The following is a 15,796-nucleotide window of genomic DNA, read 5'->3' on the forward strand; positions in this document are numbered from 1 at the left end:
TGAAATGTTAAAGGTGCTTCTCTTTAATGTAGCAATTAATTAATTCTGGCTTAATGCAGCGTCTTACCAAGATGTAAAAGCACTTCTCACAAATTGTACTGTCTGAAAGCCTCGCAGATGGTTTATTGCTTTGCATTTTTTCCCCCCAGGTTCTAAGTTTACACAATGGGAATTGGGGCCCTCTGAAGGAAAACAGTCATCTTGCTGGCTGGCAAGGTGCCTAAGAGCATGGCTTTGAGACTGACCGAAAAAAAAAAAAAAGGAATTTTATTGTTTTAAATCAGGGTGTCACAGAAAAGGAATTTGGTGTCTGTGACTCGGTTTCACCTTTTCACGTGGCCCAGGCATTGGGGCTGAGGATTGTATATCTTCAGCACAAAGGGGGATCGTGGGCTGAAGGTGACTCCCCAAAAGACAGGCAAAGCTGTGCTGTTCAGACTACATCTGATCTCCCTTGGGCAGGTGTTGAAAATCTCGAGGGAAAGCAGTTTCAGAGCCTTCAATCACCCACCATGTTTTGGTACTTTCTGTGTCTAAGGGACTGTGTGCCGAGCACTCCCTACCCCTGGTCTCCTTTAAACTATCACAGCCCCCCTGAGACAGTCCTGCTGGCATCTCGTCCTTTTACAGATAAGAACGTAGGGGCGTTTGATGGAAACCTTGCCCAAGCTCCTGCAGCCAGGAAGTGGTAGAGCCAGGATGCCCACATTCCTGGCCAGAGGCCTGCGCACTGCCTTCTGTGCTGTTCATTTCCTTTGCCTCTGAATACCTGAGTTCCAGGTAGGCAGTCAGGCAGCACAAAGGGTATCGCAACCTTAGAAACTTGTATTTACTGTGAAGCCCGAGGTCCAAGTGGCCAGTGTGGCCCGCTCGCCCCAGGTGTCCCTTTCCTCTTCTGCTGAGGCTGAGCTAAGGTCCGGCCACGTGACCTCGTGCAGCCAGCTGGCCCTGACAGTGAGGGCAGGAGTGGCTCTTATCCAGGGTGTCGTGCAGGCTTGGCCACCAGGAGAAGATGCCCTTTGTCCTTCCTTGGAAACGTGTACACCGTACGCATGCACGTACACACGGCCATTTGAACCTTTCTCATGAAACCTTGTCAAGTGATGAGTGGGAGTGGTCGTTAGACACCGAATATAGTTGTACATGAAAAGAAGAGGAGGGAGGAGGATGAAGGAGAAGAGAGGAGTCAGGCGAGAGCGAGGGGAGAGGACGGAGAGAAAGCAGGGAGAAAGAGAGGAGGAGAAATGGTGAAGGAAGGTTAAAAAATTGTATGTTACATTCTGTGATGGACACTTACTTTTTTCAGTTTTGCCAGCGTTGCTCAGGGACTGTGTATGTAAGTTGAATAGTGTGAAATTGCCAATATCTGATCGTTTTTTTGTTTGTTTTAAAATTATTTATTTATGGCTGTGTTGGGTCTTCGTTTCTGTGCGAGGGCTTTCTCTAGTTGCGGCAAGCGGGGGCCACTCTTCATCGCGGTGTGCGGGCCTCTCACTATCGCAGCCTCTCTTGTTGTGGAGCACAGGCTCCAGACGTGCAGGCTCAGTAGTTGTGGCTCACGGGCCTAGTTGCTCCGCGGCATGTGGGATCTTCCCAGACCAGGGCTCGAGCCTGTGTCCCCTGCATTGGCAGGCAGATTCTCAACCACTGTGCCACCAGGGAAGCCCTATCTGATCGTTTTTGACTCACAAAAACGCCAGTCTTAAATGGTTTGGTCTGTCACTGGAGAGACAGATTCGAGGAGGGTCTTTGTGAATGTGGAGCCCCTGGCCACAAGGGCACCCCTTGCTGTGCCCCATCCTGCACTGCACGTGCTTCTCACGGTCACCCAGCCCTCCTGTGACCCTGTCTGCCTTTCAGTGTCATCTTCAGTCCCCTTCTCTCCCGTCCCCCACCCCTCTTTCCCCCTTCCGCCCCTCCCCCTCCCTTTGACACTTAGCCAGAGCCTGCTCTGCGCGTGCGTGGCATAAATTCAGTGACTCCCTACCTTGACAGCTGCGTCTTTGTCCCTGTTGTGTTTCCTCTTTTCGGCTTGCTATCACCTCTTCACTGTTGGCTGAAATTGCACATCCCTTGGTCTGTCCTAATAGGGACGTTTCCTGCCAGAGTAGGTAGGCATGAGGATATCATTATTTTTGTATGTTATATGTCATATTTTTAGCTCATTCCAGAATATTTAGAAATGGGCAGAGAAAAAAAAAGTGGAAAATGTGTGCAAAACTTTGCAGAAGGCGTCAGAGAACAATGTATGGGCTAATGGTATCAGGTTGGGGCTGACGTGCTTTAATCACTGTTCCTTAAGACATCCCTCCTTCTCCTCCGAGGGGCAGATTATCACAGTGAGTACTACGATAATAGCAGGAACTCTGGGCTGCACAGTCTGGATTTGAATCCAGCTCCATGACTGTGAGGTGCTTTGCCTAATCTCTCCTAGTCTCAGCTTCCTTTTCTATAAAACGGGTATAAGAGTAGAGTCTACGTCAGAGGGTTACGATGGGGATTAGCTGAGTTAACACGTGGTCAGGGCTGAGAACAGTGCCCAAACACGTTAAGTGCTGCAAGTGTTAGCCGGAGTAGTAACAGAGGATAGTTTCCTTATCGCTAATTTGAAAAATTCAGGCAGGTGCCAAGAAGAAAGTTAGGACCTTTGTGCCAGCATCCTACACACAGGGAGGGGGCATCAGATCTTGGGTGTTATGGCTCTTCTCACTTGTGAGCACTCGGGAGTGCTTTGTGGTGCTTTTTAATGATATCTATTTTGGCTCTTTTGAAAATTCAACTTTCAAAGATGCTTTCATGTTTAAATGACACTTCCTGCCCCTCTGAATCAAACACCTCCCTTTGCGGTCAGTGCTGTCCAGGGTAAAGTCCTGCTGTGCCTCCTGCCCTGAGTCTCAGATCCCCGATGGGGGTTGGGCACTGAATAGCACCTTCCTCCGTGGGATTGTGTGAGGAGCACGTGTGACCATGTGCGTGAGGCGCTCAGCACCTGGTAAAGACACGTAGCAAATGCCGGTCGATCCTGATATCCGCGTTTGCAAGACTTACCTGCCTGGCGGTACCGTCGTGTCTATGGCCGTCATCCTTACAAAGCCGTCTTCACCATGGGCTCCTGGCTTAGCCACTTTCGTCACTCTGGTACTGTGCACAGGGTCTGGCACACGTTAGGGGCTCAGTAAATACTGGAAGCAAATGAATGAGCAAACGGATAACATAATGAAGTGGCTGCCACCCAAATTCAAATCACTTCTATCATGAAAACTGACGCTAAATAGGTGTTAAACAACAAAAACTTACTGCCTCTGGGTTATTGTACTGTATTAATTATCTAGGGCTGCTGTAACAAATTACCACAAAGTGGGAGGCTTAAAACAACAGAAGTTTATTCCCTCACAGTTCTGGAGGCTGGAAGTTGAAATCAAGGGGTCCGCAGGGCCACATTCCTTCTGAGACTCTGGGTGGAATCCTTCCTTGCCTCTTCCCAGCTTTGGTGGTCGTCGTCCATCCTTGGTGTTCGTTGGCTTGTAGCTCTGATCTCTGCCTCTGCCATCCCATGGTGGTCCCTGTGTATCTTTGTGTCCAAATTTCCCTCTTAAAAGGACGCTAGGTCTATTGAATTGCAGTCCACGCTCATGACCTCATCTTAACTCTTACATCTGCGAGGTCACATTCACAGGTACTGGGACTAGGGTTTCACCCTACCTTTTAGGGGAACACACTTCAAACCCATAAAATGTATATATATTTCTGACACTCCTGGACTTACATTTAGATTTTCAAAATTACACACCAAGGGAGACTTTGGATTCAACGAATCCTAAAGGAGCACTGCTCCCCGTGACCTGGACAGCAGCTAGATTCACCGCAGGTGTGAAATTAGACTCTATGACAGGCACGTCACAGCGTACCCACTGTGGGCCACAGGCGCTGTGCTGGGTGCCCTGGGGTGGACGCAAAAGTAAAGCAGGTGAGTCCTGCCTTAGAGGGCTTCAGAGCCTAGAAATTCAGCGGTTCCCTGCTCAGCAAATTAATTTAAATACATGACATAGACCGGGAGAAAAGCCGACCGACTCCGATGGCTCCAACCCTGGATTAGCAATGGCTAAGGTCTGGTGTTGGTCCCTGAGGCTCCTTACCCCACCTGCGTTTCTGTGGATTGCCAATTTCCCATGAGTGAGGGAAGGCTGGGGAGGTCGGGTTTTGCAGCCAGGCACTGCCAACGACCTGCTGCCCCTCTCAGAGCTTTGAAGAGGCGGCTGGGCAGAACCAACTTGAACTCCAAGAAAGGAGTGATGCCCAGACCAGGACGCAGCATATTTTATTCTTTAGACATGGACTGGAGGCCCCTGTTCAGCTTGGAAACATGCAGGTAATGGGAGGATGCCTGTGTCTGAGCCCATGAAGGGCAGAAACCAGAGCTGACAGAGACCTAAAGGGAACATTTAGTTCGTGCCTGGGTATTTCACCGTCACCCCCTGCCAGCTTGTTTCCCTCAGTCCTGCTGTAAGCCTTCAGAGATGCATTGGTTCACAGTAGTTCTGGCGGCTCACGTGGGGTAGAGCTTTCTTCTCTTCTTAGTTTTAAACTGAGTCTTCCAGAAGGTACTTTTACAGCCTGATGTAATAATAAGGATCTCTTGCAGAGATTTTATTTATTAAAAACCTTAACAACTCTTAATAACCTCAGGCAGACTCGGGTTTTAAATCTCTTGTCCTGGGGTGGGGAAGAAAGGGCTCTGTACCCAGCGCGCAGCCATCACTGGCGCTGACGCCTGCCCACACCCATTGGCCCAAGTGTGACGAGCATGGGGGAACGGCTGGGATTCACAGCACTTATTCTCTTCTTGAACAACTTCCGGGTGGTTTTTAATTATGCAGGCATACCTTGTTTTATTGCGCTTTGCAGATACTGCATTTTTTACAAATTGAAAGTTTGTGGCAACTGTGTGTGGAGCAAGTTGTAATTCTCACAGTATTTCAAAGTTTTTCATTAGTATTTTGTTTGTTACTGTGATCAGTGATCTTCGATGTTACTATTTCAAAAAGGTTGACTTGCTGAAGGCTCACATGGTGGTTAGCATTTTTTTATCAATAAAATGTTTTTTAATTAACATATGTACTCTTTTTTTAGATCTAATGCTCTTGCACACTCAATAGACTACAGTACAGTGTAAACATAACGTTTATATGTACTGTGGAACCAAAAACTTTGTGTCACACTTTACTGCAGTAGTTGCTTTATTGCAGTGATCTGGAACCGAACCTGCAGTATCTCCGAGATACTCCTGTACATCCATCTCCAGGTGACATGGCCCCTTTCTCTCACCTCTGCCTATTCTTCTGTGGTTCAGTCATTCCTTTGAAAACATACCACCTCCCCGTGAGTGGCTTAGCAGCTGGCTGGGGAGACAACCGTGCAAACCAATTATAATAGCGACATCTTGTAAAGCGCTGGCTTGGCCATGATTCCAGCATCTATCTTCCAGGAGAGACGGGGAAAGAAGTAAAGGCAGAGACAAAGTTACCAGAGGTCAAGACATCTGACCCGGGTCTTGAGGAATAAGAATGCATTTACCAGGCTGCCAAAAGTTGGGAACGGATTTACTGAGAAAGGGAACAGCATGTGCAAAGGCCAGGAGGTGTGAAAGAGTTTGAGTGTTTATTTAGGGAATGAGGGAGGGATGAGGTTGGAAGAGTGAGCGGGGGATGAGGGTGGAGAGTATCGTGCTAAAGAGTTGGAACTTGATGTCAAGGGCAATGGAGAAGCCGCTACAGGCGGCGAGAGAGTGCCATGGTCAGGTTTGCATTTTAGAAATACAGATCTTTGTCTCCTCTTACTCTTCATGACATTGATGGTACCACAGTCCGACCCCACAGCCCTGATCTTTCTGGCTGGTTAGCAGAAATCGATTGCTCTCTGCGGGCTGAGCTGGTGCTATCACACCTTCAGCATCAGGCCTGCACGCCCCGCTCTAGAACTGCCCGAGAGGGAGGGGGAGAGAAGGGAGATGGTGGCGTCTGCCTCTTGCGAACACCGGCCAACTGACTTCTGCTCAAGGGAGCCCAAGCCATGACTCTCTGTGTTGCTGCCGAAGGAGACCTGGAAGCTTACACAGTCCTTCATCCTTTTCTGTCCAACAGAGCTTTTGTCCTTGTTGTTGTTGGCGGTGAACATTCTTCCCAGGGGGGAGGCTGAAAGCTTTGCCAGCTCCCTTCTCATCAGGAGATTGAAATGGTGATACGATGAAAAATCCTCCTGTCACCACAGCAACCTCCCGGCTTATCCTCACGATGTGCCGAGAGGTCTTTACTTAATTGGAAGGGTTTTAGGGGAGAACAGTCAGGACAGAGTCATTGGCAACATACTCCTGGAAGCGGAACGCATCACCTTCTTAACTTAATTGGATAATTCATTTTAAATCGGGTGTGCAATCACGACAGGAAAATGTTCGTGTTAATGATACGTATCTGAGCTCAACTGGCCCTGGCAGAATTCTTTAATTCCCCCAAATAAATTTTGTGAAGATAATATGATGTATCGTCTGTCAGAGTGGAGAAAGAACAAAAGTCCAGCGAGCATTTATATCCTGGAACTTTCTAGAACACCTTGGTTGGCTGCAAAATGCCACAGGAGACCCATCTATCCTGGACTCCATTCGGGGGTCTTTTATATCTCAGAGGCGCCCTCTGTGCTCAGCCCTGGGTCTGAGTGTCGAGGGCCTGGCGTGTTTGGTTGGGTGTCTTTTTTTCTTTTACGTCCCGTCAGCCGCTTGGATGGTTTGGAGTACAACAGATGGCAACTGGGCTTTGCCTGGGGGCCGAGGGGTTAATCAGGGCCTCTCTGCAAGCTTTTGGTCCTGGATGCAGCCTGGAGACCTGTGGGGTAGCTGCTGGCCTCGTGGAGGGATTCCAGCCCGGCCACATTGCCCCGGGAGAGAGCAGCTGGCATGAGGGAGCCAGGCTGCAGGGGGGACCCTGCGTGTTGATTGGGGGTGTCGCCTGTCTTGCACAAGCTTCCAAGCCAGCTTCCTTGTGGCACTCAGTGTTCCCCCAAATAGGGCCGTTGCTAAGAAACACCGAGAGTCTTGGGAATAACTTCAGCGCTGTGTTGATGAAGCTGCTGTGCTTGGCAGCCCGGCTGAATCCCCTACGTCAGGCCGTTACCCAAGCCCACACCAGTTTGCCAGCATGAACCTTCCCGCTTCTGGGCTTCTAGCTGCAGGAAAATTTAGTGGCTGTGTAGACAAACTGACAAAATCCCTGACGTTCACAGCATACTGCCCGCCACCCACCATCCACCCACCAGGCCCAGCTGCTCCTCTGAGTGGCCTCCTCTCCATCTCCTGCCTGGGCTCCAGCAACAGTTTATCTCAGTTCCTACCCCAAATTTGTGACAGAAGGAGGGGAAGCTCACATGTACGGAGCATCTGTCTTGAGCCAGGCCCTGTGGTAGATATTTTTACATTTAGAGACTCGTTCCCTAACACGTGAACTGCCTGTCGTCTCTGTTGGCAGTGGGCCCATTTTAGAGGTGGGGATACTGAGTCTCAGAGAGGTTAACTAACAGGTTCAAGATGAAGCGGCCGGTGAGCAGCAGAGCTTCTGCCTCGGAGTCTTGACCCCAAGGCCCACGCTCAGGACTGCGAAGCTGGAGGGTCACACGGTTGCAGAGCCAGGAACTCAGGCTTGAATCCCATATTCCTCATATTGCGGATTACTGCCCCAGGGCAGGCAGGCAGAGGGGTCCAGCTTCCAGTGTTTGTTGTTGGAGATGATAATGGGAAAAACTACTGAAAACGTGAGGTGGTAGTTCTGGATGCCCCAGAACACCCTGCACTTCCTTTGCATCCAGATGACACTTCCTAAAGAGAGCCAGATTGGAGCACGGCACCCCTCCGCCTGTGCACCTGCCCAGCTCCCTGCAGCCTCCAGGAAAGGCTCCAAAATCCCTTCACCATCTGGCCCCATCCCGACTGCTCCCCCTGCAACTGCCCCACCCGCAGGGGAAGTAGGGGAGCAGTTTTACATTTTTATTAACATTCCAGAGGCCTTTAATAAAAATACCCTTGAGTGTTGAAAGGGAGCCAGGGGGAGACAAGACTCTCCATCCAGTGAGAAGCAGCCGCGGGCCCAGAGCGGGTGGGAAAATGCCCTTAACATCATGCAGTCTGGGCCTCTCGGGTGGGGTGGGCGCCCCCTGGGCAGCAGGGAGAGGAGCCCTTCACTCCAGGCCAGGAGAGAATTTGGAAGGACGGTTGGCCCTGCAGCTTTACAGTGCCAGAGAATAGAGATCTCAACCCAAACCACAAGGAAACCTCCCCCGGGAGTCGGCCAATTCCGAGACAGAGTTGGAGCCCTTTATTGGCAGCACGTTATTCTTAGAAGTTGGAAGTGGGGCTGGGTGTGATCGCGCGTGTGTGCGAATGTGCGCACTCCAAGCTTCAGCTTTAGACCCAGGACGGCCCAGGCTGCGCTGGACCCAGTGCCCTCAGCAATGTGGCGGCGTGAAGGCGGGCCAAGCTCTGGAAAGGAGAGGCCAGGCCTCCCTGCCCCGATGGACAGAGACGTTGAGAAAGAGGAAGGAGTTTCCTAGGGCTGCCGTAACAAATTAGCACGCACGTTGGTGGCTCAAAACAATAGACATTTATTCTCTAAAAGATCTGAAGGCCAGAGGTCTGAAATCGAGGTTTCAGCAGGGCCGTGCTCCCTCTGAAGGCTCTAGGGGAACATCCTTCATTGCCTTTTCCATCTTCTGGTGGCTCCCGGAAATCCTTGGTTCCTTGACCTATAGCTGCACCTGCCAATCTCTGCCCCAGTCTTCCCATGGCCTTCGTCCCGTGTGTCTCTCTGGATTTTTCCTTTTCTTGTAGGGACATCAGTCATTTAATTTAGTGCCCACCCCAACTCCAGGGTGATTCCATCCTGACATCCTTAGCCGATTACATGTGCAAAGACCCTATTTCCAGATAAGGTCTCATTTGAGGGTGGGTGTGGATTTTGGGTGGAGGGAGTGCCATTCAACTCAGGACTGAGGAGAAGGACTGCCCCGGGGGAGGGAGCTCAGACTCATGGGTGGGTCGCAGGAGCCCTTTCATAGCTGCTCTACGGCCCCCTGTTGGGAGGCGAGCCTGCCCACAGCAGATTCCTAGCAGAGCCCAGTACAGCCAGCCAACCTCTGCGTCCCCTCGGGTTCAGGTGGCAGGGACGAGAAGAGGCAGGGATGGGAAGAGGCAGGGCCTGCCACTGCCATGCAGGCAGCCATCAGACACTTAGAGGATGAGGCCAGAGGCCAGATTCCCTTCCCTTGCTGTTCCTCAGAGCCCAGCAAGGAGCTTTCCACACAAACGCATCTTCAGTGTTTGTTGAAAGAATGTTTGCGTGTTATGGAGGAGGAACTCGGAGCATGACTCCTACAGTGAGTCCTTGTTCTGACTTTGGAGAGAGGACAGTTAGGTTCTGTGTCAGGAAAGAATGAGTCAGATCATGGTCTGGACGGGAACCCAAAACAAGGAGCTGAACACAGGGTGTTGGCTGCGAAGCCGGGGGCCTGGAGGCTCAGCTTTGCTACTTACTAGGTTGTGAACCCAGCTTGGAGCCCCGGATCCCTTATCTGTGAAATGGGTTTCAGAGTGTTGTGAGGCTTACATGAGATGCTGCATAAGCCTTCTGTAACTGTAAACCAAAGTACCCATATAAGGAATTTTGATTCCTTGAAGGCAGAATAAAACGAGAAGACAGTGTGATATAATGAGGACGCTATTCAATTAGATCATTGCTGGTAGGTGAAATTCCACTGGGTGAGAGCTCGTGTTTTGAGGACTTCTCTGAGTGAGGCACTGACATACGCTGGCCTTTTAGAAAAAACTGCCCTGGGAGATATTTTTATTTCCCTTTTAGGAATAAACTAAATATCTAATTTGGGGAAAGCAACTAATACATCTCCTGTCCCTTCTTAACTTCGTTTGTATGTTTTTCAAAGATACCACCATCCTTTATCGTGTTTTGAAGATTGTTTAAAATTCATTTTCCTAAATTCATGTAAAAATGTTGCTTTGAGAATATCAACATTTCATATCAAATGTGTTTCCAACTCATTGAATTGAGGTGAGCAAACCGAAGCCTGCAGAAGTTCAATACCTTTTCAAGGTCATAGGAAGTAATGAAGCTGGGATTCAAACCCGGGTCCGTTCATCCCAGTGCTGGTCGCACTTCGCCTCTGGCCCGTCAAGGCCCTGGGCCTGTCTCTTTGTGTGAGCAGCTCTGCTCAGGCCTGTGGATACTGGGAGGGGTTGCCCATCACCCTCCATGCTCCCTCCAAGCCCTTCTGCTGCTCGGCGGGGGCCGTAACCAGGCCCTGTATGTGGACATCAGCTTCCCGTTATTTTCCTGTCACCCACTTAGAGGTGGGCTTCTGATGTCCATCCTGCTGTGGTGGGACCGCTGGGTCCCCGGTGCCTCAAGTAGGGTGTCCCATCAAAGCAGACACCTCCTCTGCCCTGCAGGTGGGCAGAGGCAGCTCTAGTGGGGTTAAAGAACAGCTCAGGAAGGCCGGCCTTCCTCAGGAGGAGCTAGAAGTGCCCTAGCTTCCTGAGCGTGGAGCTGGTTTTCCCAGGCTCGCCGCAGTTACCCCGAGATTCCTCTGGAATGCAGAGCCCGTGGTCCTGGCAGCCTGGCTTAAGCAGCAGCCTCTCAGCCAACTCAGCTGCCTTCTGGGAGAGGGTGTGGTGGTGGAACACAGAAGGCTTTGGTCTTGGCTCTGGGTAGAATTGGGTTCCAGCTTCAGCTCCCCCAGCTACAAGCTACGTGATCTTCGGTGCCTAAGCTTTTCAGAGCCTGCTTTCCTTCTCTTAATTTGACAAGCAGAACATATGAGACATAATTTTTTTACTGTGAAAATGCAGATAAGCAAAAACAAATTTGCAAATCAGTGGTAATCCTACCTCTGTCAAATTTTATTATACACCTTTCAAGGTTAATTTTTCTCCTTATATTTGATACATGTAAAAATGATTTCATTAAAATAATGGAAGCATCCCAGGCATGCTGCTTTTCCCCCTAATTTTAATTTAAAGACATGGGGAAATGTTAATGATGTATTGTCCTCTAAAAGACCTCTGTGGAATTCTGTCGTAAGGCTCACCCAGTATTGAACCCACCCCTGTGGGCTGGGAAATTGGGTATAACCCCACTTCCAACCAAGAGCCTCGACTTTTTCATCTTAAAAACGGGATCACAGGGACTTCCCTGGTGGCGCAGCGGTTAAGAACCCGCCTGCCAATGCAGGGGACGTGGGTTCGAGCCCTGGTCCAGGAAGATCCCACATGCTGCAGAGCAGCTAAGCCCGTGTGCCACGACTACCGACTGAGCCTGTGCTCTAGAGCCCGCGTGCCACAACTACTGCAGCCCCTGTGCCTAGAGCCTGTGCTCTGCAACAAAGAGAAGCCACCACAATGAGAAGCCCACACACTGCAACAAAGAGTAGCCCCCACCCGTACACAGCAACAAAGACCCAACGCAGCCAAAAAATTAAAAAAAAAAAAAAAAGGGATCACAGTGCCCATCTTGCAAGGCAGTGCACGTACACCATGTGACAGACCCTCGCAAATGCTTGCTTCTTTCTCTTGCCCTTTCTGGCCACGGGTTCCTTTCATGTAGGCTATCTACCCCGGCCAGACGAAAGTCCCCCAAGTAAATGCTTCCCACCTCCCCGCCCCAGGATCTCGGTGGCAGGCGCTCAGGGCCAGCTGCCTGCATCACCCTCCCCGAGGGCCGAGGCCACAGCAGACGCCATGGATGGGAGCTGCTCCCTCCAGCCTGGGCAGTGCGCTTCCTGTTCTGAGAGGCATCAGAGAACAACGAGACTGGCTGGGGTGTCTGGTTAGTGTTTGCACCAGTTGTCAGGCTGGACGTGCGGCATCTCGGCTGAAGCTGCTGGGGCATTCTGAGCGGGACGCTTGGATTCCCCAGTTGCTCGCGTCTCCTGCTCTCTGCGGGAGGGCCTCTCTTCCCCCCAGTCCTGAATCAATTGGCGTGTGTGAGGTTTTCTTCACAGTGGATGTTAAGTGCTGGCCACACGAGGCATGACGGACTGAAGCCTCGCGTCTACTTCTTGTCTTAACCCAACTAAATAGAACATCATGTTTCCCCTCCTTGGTCGAGATATGTAAACCAGGTGTGTTTCTGTCTGCCGGACGACCCAACTGGTCACCCAGACCCGTGGGAATAAGTACAGCCTTCTAAGAGGCTTAATGCGGACTCTTCAGTTGTCATTACAGCTGATAGAGGGTGGTTCTTACGTTTTGTTTCGGTTTTGCTTCAATGGGAGTGTAAAAATAATAATGCTAAGAGCTGATATATACTGTGGGCCTGTCACGTGTGGCTGTCGCAGGCATTCTGCTAAGCGTTACGTGGATTACACAGTCAATCCCGCAAGGTGGGTGGGAGGTCGGTCCCCTCATTTTATAGATGAGGAGACGACTGATAAGAGACAGGGGTGGCATTTGACCTCAGGCCGTGACTCTGGAACCGCTCCTTGTCATCCCAGTGGCAGCCCTGGTGGCCAGGTCAAGTGGGAATTTATGGAAAGATCCACCACTCTGTCCTCTGTACCCAGCCCTGCTGCCAGTGTTGGGTTCAGAAAAGGATGGGCTGTCTGTCATGAGCCGCAGACATCTCTCAGTTTCGAGAACAAGACAGGAAAGTTGTGAAATCAGGGGTGGTGGGGGCAGGGGTCCTGCAGTTTCTGGGAGCCCTGAAATGGTGGAGGATGAAGGGAGCCGCAGCCCTACTGATGGGGAACCCACAGCTGGTCCGGCTCCTCCTGGGGTCAGGAACAGCCCCCGAGGGAAGGGCAGCACCGGGAAGGAATGAGAGCTGGGGAAAGAAGTCCGAGCACAGGAAAGCCCCAAGCATGACCTTACATCAGAATTGGGGTGCGGGCTTCCCTGGTGGCGCAGTGGTTGAGAGTCCGCCTGCCGATGCAGGGGACACGGGTTCGTGCCCCAGTCCGGGAAGATCCCACATGCCGCGGAGCGGCTGGGCCCGTGAGCCATGGCCGCTGAGCCTGCGCGTCCGGAGCCTGTGCTTCGCAACGGGAGAGGCCACAACAGTGAGAGGCCCGCGTACCGCAAAAAAAAAAAAAAAAAAAAATTGGGGTGCCAGGCCAGAGCCAACAGAGGCAACAGATATCTGCCGGGATACGTGGAATTACAGTTTATTAAGCTCTCACAGAAGATGTGAGGCTGTGGAGGTTTGCATTAGTCCCCAGTGTCTGTCTGGGAGTTTTCCACTTAAAAATGCCAGCAAGAAAGCAGATGCGAAAGTATACGTATTGGATGCATCACATGGAGCTTTAACCAGCCTGGGAATTAGCCGTGGAAAATTGTCTGTCATGGGGTGAAGCCTCTGGCTTCCTGCCTCAGTCAGTTCTCTCCACAATGAGAGTCATTCATTCAATAAACATGGAGCGAACTTAATGGTATCCTTCATAACATCAAAATTAAGACGGTAAATTCAATTCCACAAGCATCTCTTCATTACCCTGCACTGTAATTTTTTTTAAACCATAATACTTAATAGACATATGTCTGAGTTCTCCACTGTATGGGATTATTTACACAAGCTCCTTCTTCTTCTGTGGGAGGAGAAGGCAGAGTTAGGTGTAATGTATACATATTTAAACACACCCATGGACACACCTATGTGTAAGCCTGGAACCCATCAGGGCAGCAGGCGACACTGAGGGAAGTGGAAACAGGACCCACTCTCTCGGCACTGTCTTGTTAGGGTGAAATAACCTAGGGAGACTCTTATGGGACCAGAGGTAGCTGGTGCGTCAGGAAGGGTTCCTTTGCACAAGGCGGCCACAGTCCTACCCCAGATGGACTGCTTGCCCTGTAGGCTCCAGCAGTCTTAAAACACCCACTGGGCAGTGGTAATGGAGGGAGTGGTTTGGGGACCCGAGCTTCCACTTCTGCTGGAACTGCCGCTTGGGGTGCGTTGGGTGGATGTTGCTTTCCCCCGTCGCTGAAGTTGGTCCCGTCCTTGCCGCCTGTAACCTCACACGGAATGCCGGGTCAGAAGTCCACCCTGGTTGTGAATACACATTTGATGGGAAATTACGAACAGAGGCTGGTCCTCCACATGTGGAGGGAAGATGTGTGCAACTGTTGCCCTGAAACCGTGCTTGAGAGTCAACTCGGCCCAACTGGACACAGACAGCGTTTGTCAGGTTACCAGGCAACCGTAAATAACAAATATGTGTGAGTCTGGGAGGAAGGGGTGGAAAAACCAGGCTTCTTCTAAATATCCTTGTCACTTTTCATAATAAGAGCCCATCCCCAAGTGCTCTCGTGTCCTGGGCTGTGTCAGCCCGAGTCTTGTGTCACCTTCCGTTGTGGCCAAGTGCTCTGGAGTCAGACTGCCCAAGTACACACTCGTGATTGGGGGTGATCTATACTCTCTGAGCCTCAGTTTGCCCATCTCTAAAATGGGGATAATAACAGTTCCAATCTTTCAGAGGATTAAATGACTTGAAGGTGGTCAAGTTCTTAGTACACAGCCTGATAGATAATAGTCCGCAAATACTACCTGATGTTATTCCCCTGTATTGTGCGTTTTCTCAGCAAGCCCCTCATAGGCCAAACTCTTGCAGGGAAACCTCCCTTTGGAGGCTACAGAGAGATCTTCAAACACACATGCCCCCAATACGCTCCTGGGGTCTGCCCTGGAAGTCAGGTACGAAGGGGCTGTCAGTTCAGCTGCCAGGTACACACCTCCTCTGGGTCCACCTACCCACCTAGATCTCTGGCCTTGGGCATCCTGGTGGGGGGCTTTCCTCACTGGCTCCCCTCATGTGAGCAGATATTCCCGGTGTGGAGTTGGGCTCCCAAACCGCTGGCCTGCACACTCTGACCTCCTTCCTGCACCCCACCCTCCCCGCTCCTCCCAGCCCTTCCCAGCCTTCCATCTTTGCAGAGGTTTCAAATTGTCCAGGTAGCCACATCTAATCCATCTTTCCTGTTGGTTTCTAGAGAAGCAAGATCCTCCCTGGCTCTTTCCAAAAGCTGTTTGTTTCTCCTTCAGTTGTCTCCATCCCTGTCACCATGTAGCCTTTCCCTAAAAAAACTATCTTGGTGTCCAGGCAGCTCTCCTCAGGCTGCTGAAGGGCCCTTACTGCGTCAGCGGAGTTCAGGGCCCTGTGCAGTGTCTTCTGTTTTCTGTTCAGAGTGGGGGTTAGCATGTTATGTCAGTTGCCATCCAGCCATCAGAAGTTCCCACCATCTTCCCTTTAAGCCTGCCAAAATTCTTAAAATTCCTTATGTTCTGGATGGACCTTGAGGGCATTATGCTAAGTGAAATAAGTCAGCCAGAGAAAGACAAATACTGTATGATCTCACTCATGTGGAATCCACAAAGGCTGAACTCACAGAAACTCACAGAGTAGATTGATGGTTACCAGGGGCTGAGGTGGGGAACCAGGGAGATGTTGGTCATAGGGTACCAATTTCTAGCAGTGAGATGAGTAAATTTGGGGGCTCTAATGTACAGCGTGGTGGCTAGAGTTAATAATACTGTAATATATACATGAAAGTTGCAGAGAGAGTAGACCTTAAATCTTCTCACAACAACAACAAAATAGTAATTACGTGGGTAAAGGATGTGGTAACTAACCTTATCGTGGTAACTAAATTATTTTGTGATCTATACGTGCATCAGATCACACTGTACACCTCAAACTTACACAATGTTATCTGTCAGTTATATCTCAGTAAAGCCGAGAAAAAGGATTCCTCGCG

The 15,796-nt window shown here is 50.5% G+C and overlaps 1 protein-coding gene across 2 annotated transcripts in view; it reads left to right on the forward strand.

Annotated features, from left to right (window-relative positions):
- ELK3 (ETS transcription factor ELK3) overlaps nt 1–15,796 on the forward strand; it is a 68,836-nt gene that overhangs the window by 31,194 nt on the left and 21,846 nt on the right. The window lies entirely within an intron of this gene.

This window comes from Delphinapterus leucas, chromosome 11 (genome assembly GCF_059928025.1).
Source record: "Delphinapterus leucas isolate spDelLeu-1000000601 "Yukka" chromosome 11, BTC_Dleu_Yukka2, whole genome shotgun sequence".
NCBI lineage: Eukaryota > Metazoa > Chordata > Mammalia > Artiodactyla > Monodontidae > Delphinapterus > Delphinapterus leucas.